Source organism: Tarenaya hassleriana, unplaced genomic scaffold, assembly GCF_000463585.1.
Source record: "Tarenaya hassleriana unplaced genomic scaffold, ASM46358v1 Cleome58, whole genome shotgun sequence".
Lineage (NCBI taxonomy): Eukaryota > Viridiplantae > Streptophyta > Magnoliopsida > Brassicales > Cleomaceae > Tarenaya > Tarenaya hassleriana.
In genome coordinates this window covers 664,647-682,825 of record NW_010968329.1, presented here as the reverse complement: position 1 = coordinate 682,825, position 18,179 = coordinate 664,647, and positions in this window count along the sequence as shown.

Below are 18,179 nucleotides of genomic sequence, written 5' to 3'. Positions count from 1 at the left end.
AACACCAAGAAAAAAATGATAAGTTGCCAAGGTCTTTGATCGAGAATCTGTCTGTGAGCATGGTGATGAATTGCTGTAGTCGACGGGGATCATTTCCGATGAGACAATGTCGTCTACATAGACCAAGAGATAAAGAACGACATCACCTTCCCGGAATATAAACAATGAGGTGTCGGACATTGAGTTGTGAAGCCGGAGGAGAGAAGGAATTGTCGTAGCTCGTTGTACTAAGCTCGGGGAGCTTGTTTAAGTCCATAGATAGCTCGATGAAGCTTGCACATGTGTAGGACGGTCATTGTCAACAAACCCGGGAGGTTGTGTCATAAAGACGTTATCATGCAACCGACCTTGTAAGAAAGCATTGTTGACGTCGAGTTGTCGTAAGGACCAGCCATTGGTGACAGCAATGCTTAGTACAAGACGCACCGTGGCGGGTTTGATAACGGGGCTAAACGTGTCATGATAGTCGATCCCGGGTCTTTGGTGGAAACCCTTCGCCACAAGCTTGCTTTACACCTGTCAAAAGAACCATCAACATTACGTTTAGTCTGATATACCCACTTACACCCAACAATATTGTGAGTCGTGTCCGGTGGAACCAATTCCCAAGTCTCATTCTTGATGAGAGCATCAAACTCTTCAGTCATGGCTTGTCGCCATTGCGGAGATTTGAGAGCTTGAGAGACGGTTCTCGGTTCTGTTTCGGATGGAGGGATCGTGATGATGGTATTGGCGTATTTGGTCGAAGGTTTGGTAATGTTGTTCTTTGAACGAGTTGTCATCGGATGACGGTTGTTTGGGGCGGAAGGTTCGGGTGGTGCGGTTTGTGTGTCCGGTGGTGATGAGATTGTGTTTGCGGTTTCGGTAGGATTTTTTGGCGTATGATCATAGTGTGGGCTCGGTGGTGCAGACTGTGTAAGGGACAAGCGTCGGCGTTTCTGGTGGTAGGGGAGACGGCGAAGAATCTATTCGCAGGGACAGCGAAACCGTTGGTGGCGTGGTGAGTGACCGAGTAGGGATCACTGTGTATGGTGGTAGAGTTCTCGGTGGATGGGAATCTGTGGGTGACGAACTGTCAGAGGGTGATATGAGTCGAGCAAAAGGACAAGAGGACTCGAAAAAGGTTACATGGAGAGACGAGAAAACACGCGAGGTTCTCAGTTCTAGGCAGAGAAACGAGCTTTGGATTAATGAATAACCTACAAATACACAAGGGGTGGATCTAGGATCAAGCTTATGATGTGAGTACGGTCTTAGCCATGGGTAACAAAGGAACCCGAACGTACGAAGTTTCGTATAATTCGGTGAGGAAGAGAAAAGGGCCTTCTAAGGAGACGTATGGTTAAGGAGTTTGGTCGGTAGTCGATTGATGAGATACACGGCGGTGGAAAAAGCAAAACTCCAGTAAGAAAGAGGGATGGAGGCTTGCGATAAAAGAGATAATGTGATAGCCCAGGATACCGTAGAAGGTCGAGCGGGGAATGATCGCCGGTGCGAGAGGCACGAATAAGAAGCAGCTCCTAACGAGCTTCTAGGTAGGGGTACATGGATGAATCGAACGCACCGGAATAAGAGGGATCCGAGGGCTGTGTAGGTATGGGATTACACAGTCTAAGATAACTTAAAGGAATTAATTGAGCTACTTATAGCAACAAGATGTATCTATCTTTTCGGTTGCCTATCTTGAGAGAACTCCAAAGTTAAGCGTGCTGGCCTTGGAGTAGTTTTAGGATGGGTGACCTCTTGGGAAGTACTTTCCGGGATGTGTGCGAGTGAGGACAAAGCACGCTAAAAGGTCCCGTGTTGGTGTGTGGAAACAACTCTATCATTCCGTAGCGGTCTTCGATCGTTAAAATAGTATCAGAGTCGGTTCTTTCCCAGTACGGTGTGGTTCGAGGACGAACCAGGCGGAAGCTGGCGGGTCTGTGACAACCCAGGATACCGTAAGAGGGCGGAGAGTGATCGCCGGTGCGAGAGGCACGGACAAGGAGCAGCTCCTGACAAGCTTCTAGGTAAGGGGTATAGAGATGAATCGAACACACCGGAATGAGAGGGATCCGAAGGTTGTGTAGGTATAGGACTACACAGTCTAAGATAACTTAAAAGAATTAATTGAGCTATTTATAGCAACAAGATGCATCTATCTTTTCGGTTGCCTATCTCAAGAAAACTCCAAAGTTAAGCATGGTGACCTTGGAGTAGTCTTAGGATGAGTGACCTCCTGGGAAGTACTTTTCCGGGATGTGTGCGAGTGAGGACAAAGCACGCTAAAAGGTCTCGTGTTGGTGTGTGGGGACAGCTCTATCATTCCGTAGCGGTCTCGGGTCGTTACAGATACGCCCGATTCCATGATGTGTCGGTGTTTTCTCTCCGAGATGCCGTTATGCTACGTGGTGTGGTGAGATGAGTAATGCCATTAGTCGAGAGAAAAGAGCGGAGAGCAATGTATTCTCCTCCGTTGTCGGAGTAGAGATATTGCATTTTGACATTAAAACGATTTTCGACCAATGACTTGAACCGTGGAAAGATTTCAAGAAGTTGTGATTTTCGTTTGATCGGATAAAACCAAGTGTACCTTGTGAAATGATCAACGAAAATTACATAGTACTTAAAATCATCGAACGAGAGTACGGGTGAAGTCCATACATCCGAGAAAATAATTTCAAAAGGACGAGACGATTTGATAGTAGAAACTGAGAATGGAAGTATATGACTCTTATTGATAACATGACTCACATATAACAATTCTTTTGAAGACTTAGGAGACAAAGGAAGACCTATCTGACGCTATACATTTGGTCAATATTGGCAGGTTACAATGTCAGCAGTGATAGGAGACCCATCTGAGGTTGTACCTTCGGTCGACATTGACAGGTTAGAGGACAAGGCGAAAGGAAAAGAAATGAGATTAGGGTTGTCGATGAGACTTAAATCTCTGATACCATAAACAACAGTTTGGAAAAATGTTCTCTCGTATATTGCATAATTAAAAAAAATACAGGATAGAAATACAAGAGTATGTGGAACAAATGAGGAAACTGATTTGCACAAAACAAGGGATTTGATAGAGCGAATCATATTAGGAAGATATCTTTCCTTTAAACTATAGTTTTGTAGGGAATTTCTAATTTTATGGAACTATATAGAAAATGTCAAACCAGATTCGTAGTGTAGTCAACCTATGTTGACGGTAGTTGTAGTATCTAAGTGGTTAGGATTTTGTTGTAGTAGAAGATCTGATTTTGGTTGATAAATAGAATCATATTGTTATGACGACTATTTACGTTTTTAACATGATGGGGCGACTGGTTGCGTCGCCGCCACCCGCAAACGGAGCGATTGTGATTTCTGGCGATTAGAGCGATTGAAAAACTGATTGGTTGAACCGCAATCACCTTACTCGCAACCAAACTTTTGTTTTCTAATCGCAACTTTTAACTTGTGTTTTGGTAACGGTTTTCGGCGTTTTGAAAAAAAAAAACTAAAATATCTTTACTAAAAATTATATAAAATACTAATATATATATATATATATTGGTGATGATTTTATTTATTGTTATGATTTGATATTATTTTCTAGTATTATATTTTAATAAAAAATACAATAGTATAATTTTTAAGTTTAATAATGATTATTTTTAATAATTTTTATAATAAAATTATTTTTTTACTTTAAAATAAATTAAATTGATAATATTTATATTTTAAATTTATTAGTAATTAATTTTTATCAATTGATACTAAAAATTTAATTAAAACTATTATAAAAAATTATTTTAAAATAATATTCTTTTTTATAATTTATATCAAATACAACCGCAACCGCAACGAACCAGTCACTTCCAACTGCACCCACCCGCAATCGCTGCCAAAAACAACTTATCAACCAGTCAGTACTAATCGTTTATAATCGCTATCAAACGTTCTGAAAACACTGTCATCCACAACCGTAATCGTTGCGGTATAACCAGTCGAACCCTATAAATGTTATTGAAAGGAAAAAACAAACACAATTGGATACTTTGTGTGTTTATTTGTACAGGACAAAACAAGTTTATCACGACTATTTACGATTTAAAATTACTCATTTGTAACTTATACATGACTATATTATAATTTCAAAGATCGATAAAAGCATAAAAAAACCCGAGAATTATGATAATTTTTCGTCTAAAGATAATGAATATCTTCAAAAGAACTAACATATGACATTTGGAAATCCTTTTGTTTCAATTAAAAGTTTTGCAACATAGTATTCAAAGAACATGAAAATGTTCTAAACAATGTAATATACATTAAATTAAAGTATGCATTACTTCAAAGTTAGAAAAATGTCAAAAAATTTGAAAATTGAACCAAAACGATTTCCAAACAACACAATTTGGATAATTTGATGATAATTATCGTGTCTAAACGAAATCTTATCATAATTCATGATTTTTTTATATTTTTGATTGATCTTTGAAGTTGTAATATAATCGTATATAATCCCAAATGAGTAATTTTATAGTCGTTACAATAAACTTGTTAAACGTCGTCAGACAAAGCATCCATGTGTGTTGTTGTTATCTCAATATTAAATGTATGAGACATTGCAATTTTTATTTTCTTTCATTATTACAAAAGTGTGTCGGTCTTTTCATCTTGTCATCTTAATCTTATTATTTTCTATCGTTTTGGATTTTTATTTATTTTGAGAAATGTGTCAGTCTTCTTTTTTTAATACAAATTCTATTTTGTCACTTGTTGCAGTTTATATACGACTAAATTATTATTTCTTAGAGATAAAGTTAAATCATAAATCTAAAGGTTCATATAATATTTAACCAAGAGTTTAGAATTACGATTAAATTACATCAACACAGTATTCACATGACATATATTAAAAGTCATATTCAGCGATAGTGCTAGCAATCAAAACATACTATTTTCAACGGATTAAACCGTTGGAATAGTCTAAAATATTTTGTAATATGGTCATTGAAAAAGATGATATGTTGAAAATTTCAACGGATATTTTCGTTGAAATATTCTAACGGATTTTCCAATTACAATCCGTTGAATTTTTTAATAGATTTTCCAGCAGAAATCCGTTGGAATTTTTCAAAAAAAAAAAAATCGAAACATCAATCTCGACCCCAAACTTAACCTTATACCCCAAATTCGAATCCGACCTGACCTTGAACTTAATCCTAACCTCCAACTATGACCATAAATTGTACCCGAAACTCTGAAAATAGAACCCTAAACAATAATTTTCAGGAGATCACACATCTTCACACACTATTCCAATACAAACACATTTAATACTAGAGTTCTAATTTACAGAGATCCAACTATTCTAACTTAGACTTTTGATGCAAATAGAACATAAATTATATATATATACACAAATACTTATACATATAAATATATATATATATATATAATATTTATATATATATATATATTTAAATGTGTATATACATAAGTAGATGTGGACATAACATATATTTGAAAAAATTTCAATGGATTGTTCCATTGAAAAAATCTATTGGGAATCGTGTATTTTTTGTAGTGATTATGTCAAATGTATTTAGAAAATCCGATGACTATTTGTTCTTTCGATACATAAATTTGAGATAATTTTGTTGTACGATGATGCTCCAATCCTCATTGTTTGCATGATTATCCTCATTGGTTCACCATCCCAACGCATGAAACCACAAGGCATCGACATTTGCTACTCAAATTTCTGTTGCAAATCACAACCTACACCATATGACAGGAGAGAAATGCAAGACTTTTCCAATAGAAATTTACATCGGTGGAAATTAGGGGACATTTAAACCAATTACTCACGGGTATGCATGTATCCGATCTCGTGGATACCCGAAAAATAGATATTCGACACCTAACAAAGAGGAAAACAAGTATTAAAAAGTAGAATACCTGTTATACAGATTCTAGTTCGGGTTTCATATATTGAAATAATGGGCACCGCGTATATATTAAAATTACAAAATTACTCTTATATTCTTAATATAATTACCAAAATATCTAGGTTATTTCAACTTTCCTTTTGCCAGATTGAGACATTAACTTTTGCTTCTTTCTTCTTCTGCCGACATTGACAACAAAATACCTAGAGTTCTACCTAGATTGAGACACTGATTTCTTTGGTTGCTCCTAATTCTTCGATTTCATATATATGTATATATATATATATTGTGTTGACCATTGAAGATTTTGGAAACTTATTTCTGTTGTATATTTATCATATTATTCAATAAATGTATTTTGGTTGTTTTTTCAGCAAGAGATACAATGTTCAGAAACACAAAATAATGTTGGTTTTTCTATTTCACTCTAACCAGATGTTTCTACTTAGACTGAGAAGTCATCTATGCAAGTTGAAACTGAAGATACGAGTAAGGTACGTAAAATAAAATCTGAAATTTAGAATCATTTTGTTAGAACTCAAAATAACAAAAGAGCAATATGCAATTACTATGGCACATCAATTGATTGTTTTACTCAAGACGGTAGGGATATATCTACGAGTTCGATGTTGAAACACCTGAGGATATGTAAAAACATTTCTCATGAAGATAATGTTGAAGAAACTTGTAAGAAGTTAAAATAGACAATGTTGTATCATCAGATGAAGAGTGACTTAACAAATGGGGTTCTATCTTTTACAGTGTTTGATAAGGATGTAACCAGAAGAGTTTTGGTAATGATGATAGTTATTGATGAGTTATCTTTTAGGATTGTGGAAAATGAAGGGTTCATATATTTTATCAGGGTTTTACAATCTCTATATATATATATATATATAATATTTATATATATATATATATTTAAATGTGTATATACATAAGTAGATGTGGACATAACATATATTTGAAAAAATTTCAATGGATTGTTCCATTGAAAAAATCTATTGGGAATCGTGTATTTTTTGTAGTGATTATGTCAAATGTATTTAGAAAATCCGATGACTATTTGTTCTTTCGATACATAAATTTGAGATAATTTTGTTGTACGATGATGCTCCAATCCTCATTGTTTGCATGATTATCCTCATTGGTTCACCATCCCAACGCATGAAACCACAAGGCATCGACATTTGCTACTCAAATTTCTGTTGCAAATCACAACCTACACCATATGACAGGAGAGAAATGCAAGACTTTTCCAATAGAAATTTACATCGGTGGAAATTAGGGGACATTTAAACCAATTACTCACGGGTATGCATGTATCCGATCTCGTGGATACCCGAAAAATAGATATTCGACACCTAACAAAGAGGAAAACAAGTATTAAAAAGTAGAATACCTGTTATACAGATTCTAGTTCGGGTTTCATATATTGAAATAATGGGCACCGCGTATATATTAAAATTACAAAATTACTCTTATATTCTTAATATAATTACCAAAATATCTAGGTTATTTCAACTTTCCTTTTGCCAGATTGAGACATTAACTTTTGCTTCTTTCTTCTTCTGCCGACATTGACAACAAAATACCTAGAGTTCTACCTAGATTGAGACACTGATTTCTTTGGTTGCTCCTAATTCTTCGATTTCATATATATATGTATGTATATATATTGTGTTGACCATTGAAGACTTTGGAAGCTTATTTTTGTTGTACATATATTATATTATTAAATAATTGTATTTTGTTGGATTTTTTTTTCCAGTAAGAGACACAATACTCAAAGATGTAGGAGAATGTTGTTGTTCATGTTCCAGTCCAATCAAATGCTTCTACTCATATAGGCAAGCTGAAACTGAGGATACGTGTAAAGTACCTAAAATAAAATCTGAAGTTTGAAATCATTTTGTCAGAGTTCAGGATAACAAAAGAGCAATATGCAATTGTTGTGTTATATCAATTGGTTGTTCTACTCAAGTGGATAGGGGGTACATTTACAAGTTCGATATTGAAATGCTTGAGGACATACAAAAAAAAAATACCTCATAAAGATAATGTTGAAGAAATTTGTAAGAAGTTAAAACAAATAACGTTGCATCATTGGATGAAGAGTGACTTCACAAGTGAGGTTCCATCTTTTACAGTTTTTTATCAGGATGCAACTAGAAGGGCTTTGGTAATGATGATAATTATTGATGAGTTACCTTTTAGACTTTTGGAAAAAGAAGGGTTCATATATTTTATCAAGATTCTATAACCTTGTTTCGTTATCCCATCGCGTAGGACAATTATGAGAGACTGCATGAATTTATTTTTGGAAGTAAAGAAGAAGTTAGGGATGTTTTTTAAGTTACACAAAGGAAGTATTCCTTTGACCACTGATACTTGGACATCCATCCAAAACATAAACTACATGTGTTTGACGGTTCATTTTATTAATGAGGGTTGAAAGTTACAGAAGAATATTATAAACTTTTGCCCGACTCCTAATCATACAGGTGAAACGGTAGGGAAAATGATAGAGATGTGTTCACTTCTATGGGGAATCAACAAAGTTTTTATTGTGACGGTTGACAATGCAAGTTCAAACGATGTGAGGATCAAATACTTGCAGAGAAAGTTTAAAGCGTGGGGAACGAGTATTCTTGATGGAGAGTTCTTACATATGAGATATAGAGCTCATATCTTAGGATTGGTTGTAAAAGATGGACTGCTTGAGCTGAATGAATCTATTTCTCGGATTCTATTAGCTATTCATTATGTGAGATCATCGACAAGTACGGTGAAGAAGTTCAAAAAATGTTTAGATGAAGAAGCTTAAAAGATATGTACTAAAGCGGAACTTTGTTTAAACGTAGAAACTAGGTGGAACTCTACGTATTTGATGTTACAATCAGCCTTAAGACTTAGGCAAGGGTGTGATATGCTTGAGACTGAAGATGATAAGTACGTCGATGATGTTTCAAAAAATGTATCTAGTCCACCAAATGTTGATGATTGGACTTATATGCAATCTTTGTTACCAATCCATGAGCGTTTTTATGATGCTACATTGGAGGTTTCTACCTCTCGATATGCCACAGGAAATGAAATATATACTAGAGATATTTGGTGTTGGATGGAGTATCCAATAGGTTATTGAAAGTGATGAATCTAATCATTTTAAGATCAGATCCATGGCGAAGATGAAAAAAAGTTTGACAAGTATTGGCATTCGAACAATATAAATTTGAATATTTTTATCACGACTATACTTGACCCGCGATATAAGTTGTCCTATGTGAGATTGAATTATCAAGGATACTCATGATGGTGACATTAAGGCCAATGAGGTTATTACTGTTGGTTGTAATGTTCTACGATGATCCGTGATATGACATTTAGACTATGTATTGATTCATTGGTTTATGAATGCATTACTTTTCTCGTGATATGATTGGCATGTTTGTTATGTTTCGGTAGATATCCATGAATCATTGCAGATGATTCTAAACTCCCTGGTCAGTTGTCATTGTGGGAACAGTGATGAATTAAGACCAGCATAATGTGTGATTGATGATGATGATCATATGCATTGGATGCAAATCACAATCATGGGTACTCGTTTGGAACGAGTGACTGGATGACCCGCATGAGATTGTCATATGGACATGAGTCATGACTTGAATCTCATACAACGGTTCGTTCTTGGATCCTCATACCTGAGATGTCTAGAATATCTGATATGAGGAGTGGCGTGTCTTGATTGCGTCAAACGTCATCTTTAACCGGATGATTATAACGGCGTTGATCAGATACGTTCATGAATCATATGGAGATAGTAGACATGCAATATGAAACTTGTCACCTCCTTAACATGAGAGATGTCGTTGAGACCCTCGTGGAAATCGGACTGTGAAAATGCGTGGTCACGCTATAGATGAATTACATCTATTTTATCAGTCGATTTGCCTAGACGAGTAAGCGGTAGAACTTGAAGGGTGGCTCATACCATGCCCTTGTTCAACATACAACATCGTGAGACAAAGGATCAGAACTCGAGCTATTGCTGGTTTAATTTATTAGATCACTTCTAACTCTATTCTACGTGGGTGGTCATGGCGTCTTGCTAGAGGCTAACCATGACTTGTGGTTCGGGAAAGGGTTTCTGAAGCCACTACCACTTCGAATGGGCCTACAGGGTCACACACCATTAGGGATAGATCACACGTGAAGAGAACAACGCGAGAAAGGAACGACGGAAAGAGCTGGAAGAGTTCTAGATGTCCAGCCGTTCCGGACCGTCCGTTCTAGTGGAAAATGGACTGTTTGTTCCGCAAGGGCCAGATTGTCCGGTCCAGACGTCCAGACCGTCCGTTCTGCGAAGAAATGGACCGTCCGTTCCGCGTTGGGTCAGACCGTCCGGTCCAGACCTAGACCAGACAGTCCGACTTACGGGATAATTTCCTTTTTCGCGTTTTAGAGTTTTGGAAAATCCTAATTAATCAAGGGAGCCGCCACAAACCCTAAGCAATAATCCTCAAACGTCCTAGACACTTCCTAGAGTTTTGGAGTAGCTTTCTCTTGAGTTCTAAACACCGGAATATCGATTCCAAGTCAAGGACGTCGTTTTCTCTTCAGAAATCCTAGCACATACGTTCCAAAGTGTTGGAATTCATCCCGTCGGTGTGGATACGTGTAGAGGAGTTGTGTTTTCAACTCTTGGTGATTAAAACATGCTCTGGATCGATTGATACTTCGAGATCTTGATAGAACGAGGTAAGTATTCGAATCTCACGGTGATATACACGTTCTTTCGGGTTATTGCACAATTGGTTTGTGTGAAGTTTGGCTAGATTTAGATCTTTTTCTTCCGCTGCATGAAACCTAGAAACCAAACCCTAGATCGATGAGATCGCATGCTAGGAACCCGCAGGGATCCTAACAATTGCATTGATCACGAATGCTTTGGAGAAGTTGTTCAAACATTACGAATCTTTTCGATCGGTGAATCATCTAGTAGTAGTGGTCAAGCAGACTCGAGTGCGGCTTCAAGTGGAAGTATTAAGAGTGGGTCACAAGTTTATAAGCGTTTGATGTTCCACAGTTTTAGAAAATTCGAACAACTAGTAAAGAAGAATGAGTTGGACGCGTATTTGGAGGATCTATCTGAAATGGGTGATGATAAGCCATTTGACATTCTTTATTGGTGAAATGTAAGCAGTCCAAAATATCTCGTTCTTTCAACTATGGCAAAAGATGTTTTGCCTATATCAGTGTCTACCGTTGCAACTTATTCTGCTTTTAGTACGAGTGAACATGTGATAGATCCATTTCGTAGGTCTTAACCCCGTAACTTGTTGAATCCCTCATTTGTACACAAGATTGGTTTCGAAAAGACTATTCGTCAATCACAATAGAAACAACGTTCGATGATCTTGAAAATTTTGAAGAATGTAATTATTTTATGTTAGATTTAATTATTCGATTATTTGTATATAACGAATTTTTTTTATCTAATTAAATGCTTCATTTTACATATTACCATCTTCAATTTTGGAAAAAGGTTATTCATGCGAATGAGATGATGACATTAAATCGAGAGGTAATTAGAATGATGTTATATTTAGAATGAAATCAATATTTATTTGCTAACAAATTACATTTTTTTTTATATTTCATGATATTGGATCTTCAAATTTTGGTAAATTCAACGTCAAATTATTTTGTATTTTGAATTTTTTTTTCTAGGATTCTATATATATTATCATATTTTTAAAATTTTCAAAATTTTAATGTGTTTTTGGACTAAAATATGTATGTTTTTATTGATTATTTGGTTTAATTTTATATTGCTTAATGTTTTATATACGGATACGAGTATTCACGGGTAACTGTCTTTTAGTTACGGGTATCCGTTGGATGGATATCCAGATGTTGTGAGACAGATATAAAAACAACATTTCTAAAAAACCCGTGAAGACGAAAACGAAGACGGATAATAAAAATGTTACGTGCTGAAGTAGATGGCATGATGATGAACCGCATTCGCTCAGTGCAGATTCAAGGTCGCAAAAAAGAGCAATTCAGTGGTAGAAGATTGGTTCTTTCTCATGGTTGCAACTCAACGTTCATCGTATTGTATTTCTTGGTGGTAAGTTTGGTTATTCAAAAATGGTGGAATCCGTAATTTGTCTTTTGAATGTACAGGTCATACGATCCTTTTGAGAAACATTGATACTTTGTATTCTTTTATTAATATATTACAATCACCCTTCATAAAAATACATTCTTCTAGATTATATATATATATATATATATACACACACACACACGGAACCAGTATGGAAATGGAGATAAATCAATGCAAGAGACAAATATTTGTCTCATATGTCTTGGAGAGACAACTACGGAACAGAAACTTAGAAACCCACAACGAGACGTAATTAAGGTCTCCTCGTCTTCGGTTTCCTACATATTTTTCATAAAATCAAAATTTAATTATTTTTCTTTGACCTATTGCAAAGCTATTTGATATCTATATTAATCATCTTGATCCTGTAAACTTTAATATTGACATTTTTTTATCTTTATTATTATTGAGAAATTAGTTTAATATTTTATTTTTTTTAGAATTTTTTATATTCTAACTAATTCTAGCACATAATTATCTCAATCTGCCTAACAAAATATTTTCATATAAAAACCACTCTAATATATAGTATCGGCATATTGTTTTTGGTACACGATTACTCGAATTTGAGCATTTTTTGTCCAATAATTGCTGAAAATTATTTTATATATTTAAATATGGCCTAATGATAATTTGGATACTAAAACATGTAAGAAATAATTTGTACATTGAAAAATATAATAAAATAGTTGAAGTATTAAAATATCACTCTATCTTTTTTTATTATTATATATTTTCTATGCAGTTTTCTTTTTTGTGTCAAAACAATTATCATGCCATTCAAGTAGGCGAAAACTCTTGATCTTAAAATTTATATAGGTGATATATAAGTTGAGAGAGGAGGTCTTTGGTTAGTAACAGGACTAATCTAGTCATGCAAAGTCTAACATTTATATATTGATATTTAGGATTTCAATTATATTTTGATTTGATTATCTTTTTATTTAGTTTTTTAATTTTATAAATATATATCTTCAATTTGTATTTGGTTAGATTATTGTCAAATTTAGTTTTAAGTGAAAGATACTTATTTTGTAAAAAGTATATATATATGTCCGTTATTTTACTTTCAATATTTCTATTATTTTCTTGTATAAATTATATTTAAAAAAATATAGTTTTTAAACCGAATTTTATTGATTTAATTACATATCATTTGCTTAACTAATTTATCGGTATCTATACGACAATTTTTTGTTATGAATGGTTTTAAAAAATACAATAAAAAGTATTAAAATAACATTCCTTTTCTAGAATTCCTTTTTATAAAAGGAAAAATCCAGTTCCTTTTTTCCATATCAAATTCAAAATCATTTTTTCTGTTCCTTCAAAATCCGAATAACCTTTCATCGCTTTTAAGGCTATTTCTTTGCACTTTTAATCAAAGTGCTTGCCACACACAACCCAATCCTTCCTTTTTAAATGCTTATAAATATTCGTTTATTTTACCATTTTAATACATTTCGTAAAAAAAGCTTAATAAATAGGTTATAGAGCTGGTCACTATTTCTAGTTAGAGATAGATATTTCTATTTGAAGATGTAAAATCGAATTGAATAATTTAAATAATATATAATTATAATCAAATCCAATTTGATTTAAATGTAGACATATAATTTTTTAAAATCAAATTAATGGAATACAATTAAAATCCAACTTAAAAAAAATGGAATGATTCGAAATAAGCAAAGCTGTACCCCAAAATATCCACATCTATGATATTGATCATATTGCGGCCGTAACGTATTACAAAGTGTTGTATTTTCTAACAATTTGTTGGCTTGATTCTATGATAAATACATGAGAGGAAAAAAACTAATATATTTAATAAAATTTTAAAATATATTAATTATGTTCTTCATATATGAATTTTTACCACCTACATTAAATTATATTATATATATATATATATATATATATATATATATAATGTGGGTAACAGTAGTTTCCAATTTGCAAGCTGTGAAGTGTCATTTGCTTGCAAAGGTAGACTTTTTAAAAAGCATCGAACCAATGAAAATAAAAAGTAAATATTTACAAATTTTTCGGTTCTTTTGATGCAAATACCGAAAGGGACACATGATTTTATTTGTTTATTAATTCATTTATATTTATTCTATTCGTAAAAGGCATTCAAAAAGGCCAACTTTCCATTTGAAAGGTTTCTTAGTCAAGAAAATCATTTCATAAAGTTGCAAATGTAAATGTGCTAACCCTTTTCTATTATCATGCTAATCATCTTATTTAGATAAATTTATTTATGATTCTAGATATATTTAATCCTAAACATATAAATTATCAGATTATTATTAGGTATAACTGATATTATTATATATTCAGAAAATATTGTAAAAACAATTATGCTATTGTCTTTGATTTAGCATTGAACACATTAATTATATGGGATAATTCCATTTAAAACCCTGTACTTTTCTCTCGTCTCAATTTAAACCATGTACTTTTTTTTTATCCAAAAAAATATTGTACTTTTAAAAATTAGCAATTAAAACTCTATATTTTTAAAAATTGGCAAATAAAACCCTGAACGAAAAACAATATTATTTAATGCTGACATGGCATCCTAGTCATCTGCCACATCATCAATCCCTAATATTTAATAATATTAATTAATAAAAAATAAAAATAAAATAATAAAAATAAAATAATAAAAATAAAAATAAAATTTTAAAAATTATATATATTCATAAAAATTATACACATATATAAACATGTTTATAAAAATTTTAAAATTATATACATATATAAATATATTTATATATACATATATATTATATATATATATATATATATATATATTAGTTATAATTATGCTTTTATTTTAATATGTATATTAGTTGTATATGTATATGTTGTATGTATAACTAATATATATATGTACATGTTATTTTTAATATATATTATATGTATATATGTTAGTTATTATTATTTTTATTTTAATATGTATATTATGTATACATATAATTAATAATAATTACTTTTATTTTAATATATATATATATATGTATTAGTTATAATATATATGTATATATGTTGTAGTTATGTGTATATGCGCTTTAATAATTATAAATAATTTCATTTTTAATATATATATATATATATGTGAATTTATATGAATATATATTAATTTAAATAAATTATTTAATTTAAATTTTATTTAAAATGATAATGTGACATAATTATGATGATATGTGTATGATTTGGAAGCCATATCTTTGTCATATCATCATTTTGTTTGAATTGCCAGACGTGGAGGGTTTTCGGTAAATTTTTAAAAAATTTGGGATTTTATGGGTTAATCACACTAAATATAGGATTTAATTGGTAAGAAAAAAATATAAGATTTTTTCGATATCTTTTTAAAAGAGTATATAGTGGTTTTTGGCGATTTCTCCCTTTTTTTTAAATCATTTTTAATTATTTGTATATCTAATCCGATACGATTGACTTCTTTTAATTTAAAAAATTACGTCGAATAAGGTTAAGTATATTTCTAAACTTTTTAGATGTAAAGTTAAATATTTGGAATCTTAAAAAAATAGAATGGCCATCTCCGATTTTTATTTGTATAACTTTTGATGTATGTATGCATGCATGTATGCATGCATGTATGTATGTATATACATGCATGCATCGTATGTATGTATATACATACATACAAGTATGTATGTATGCATGTATGCATGTATGTATGTATGTATGTATGTACGCACGTGTGGCTGTATACGACCCAGACCCACAGACCACAAAGCTCATTTTGTCCTGACTCCTGAGTAACGTTCTTCTCGATTAGAGAACAAAAAGAAGAAATCATTCATGCAATGCAATGTATCGATCTCCTAATATTATTGGACTAATTATTTACTAAATTAAAAAAATTTATTTTGCAAAATTTAATTACTAAATTTCAAATTACATTCTGGTATTTAATAATTTATGGCTGCTTATGGTATAAAATCAATCACACATTGAAAAAGTAATTAAACAGTAATTAATTAAACAAAATTAACAACAGTCAAATATTATCATGGAACAAAGTGTTGGTTTACCAATTATTTTTAGTAATGTTGTATATAAATTAAAGTTGTGCTCATAGTATTTATTAAATTGTCGCAATCCAAAAAAAAAGGAAGAAAAGAAACGAAACGTTAGTGCAAATTAAGTTCACAAATTTTGATCAAGCTCAAAAGAATATAATATAATTAGGGATAATTCCATTTAAAACCCTGTACTTTTCTCTCGTCGCAATTTAAACCCTATACTTTTTTTGATATAAAAAAACATTGTACTTTTAAAAATTGGAAATTAAAACTCTATACTTTTAAAATTGGCAAATAAAACCCTGAACGAAAAAATATATTATTTAATGCTGACATGGCATCCTAGTCATCTGCCACATCATCAATCCCTAATTAGGATGCCATGTCAGCATTAAATAATATATTTTTTCGTTCAGGGTTTTATTTGCCAATTTTAAAAGTATAGAGTTTTAATTTCCAATTTTTAAAAGTACAATGTTTTTTTATATCAAAAAAAGTATAGGGTTTAAATTGCGACGAGAGAAAAGTACAGGGTTTTAAATGGAATTATCCCTAATTATATTATATTCTTTTGAGCTTGATCAAAATTTGTGAACTTAATTTGCACTAACGTTTCGTTTCTTTTCTTCCTTTTTTTTTGGATTGCGACAATTTAATAAATACTATGAGCACAACTTTAATTTATATACAACATTACTAAAAATAATTGGTAAACCAACACTTTGTTCCATGATAATATTTGACTGTTGTTAATTTTGTTTAATTAATTACTGTTTAATTACTTTTTCAATGTGTGATTGATTTTATACCATAAGCAGCCATAAATTATTAAATACCAGAATGTAATTTGAAATTTAGTAATTAAATTTTGCAAAATAAATTTTTTTAATTTAGTAAATAATTAGTCCAATAATATTAGGAGATCGATACATTGCATTGCATGAATGATTTCTTCTTTTTGTTCTCTAATCGAGAAGAACGTTACTCAGGAGTCAGGACAAAATGAGCTTTGTGGTCTGTGGGTCTGGGTCGTATACAGCCACACGTGCGTACATACATACATACATACATACATGCATACATGCATACATGCATACATACATACATGCATACATGCATACATACATACTTGTATGTATGTATATACATACATACGATGCATGCATGTATATACATACATACATGCATGCATACATGCATGCATACATACATCAAAAGTTATACAAATAAAAATCGGAGATGGCCATTCTATTTTTTTAAGATTCCAAATATTTAACTTTACATCTAAAAAGTTTAGAAATATACTTAACCTTATTCGACGTAATTTTTTAAATTAAAAGAAGTCAATCGTATCGGATTAGATATACAAATAATTAAAAATGATTTAAAAAAAAGGGAGAAATCGCCAAAAACCACTATATACTCTTTTAAAAAGATATCGAAAAAATCTTATATTTTTTTCTTACCAATTAAATCCTATATTTAGTGTGATTAACCCATAAAATCCCAAATTTTTTAAAAATTTACCGAAAACCCTCCACGTCTGGCAATTCAAACAAAATGATGATATGACAAAGATATGGCTTCCAAATCATACACATATCATCATAATTATGTCACATTATCATTTTAAATAAAATTTAAATTAAATAATTTATTTAAATTAATATATATTCATATAAATTCACATATATATATATATATATTAAAAATGAAATTATTTATAATTATTAAAGCGCATATACACATAACTACAACATATATACATATATATTATAACTAATACATATATATATATATATTAAAATAAAAGTAATTATTATTAATTATATGTATACATAATATACATATTAAAATAAAAATAATAATAACTAACATATATACATATAATATATATTAAAAATAACATGTACATATATATATTAGTTATACATACAACATATACATATACAACTAATATACATATTAAAATAAAAGTAATTATAACTAACATATATACATATAATATATTTTAAAAATAAT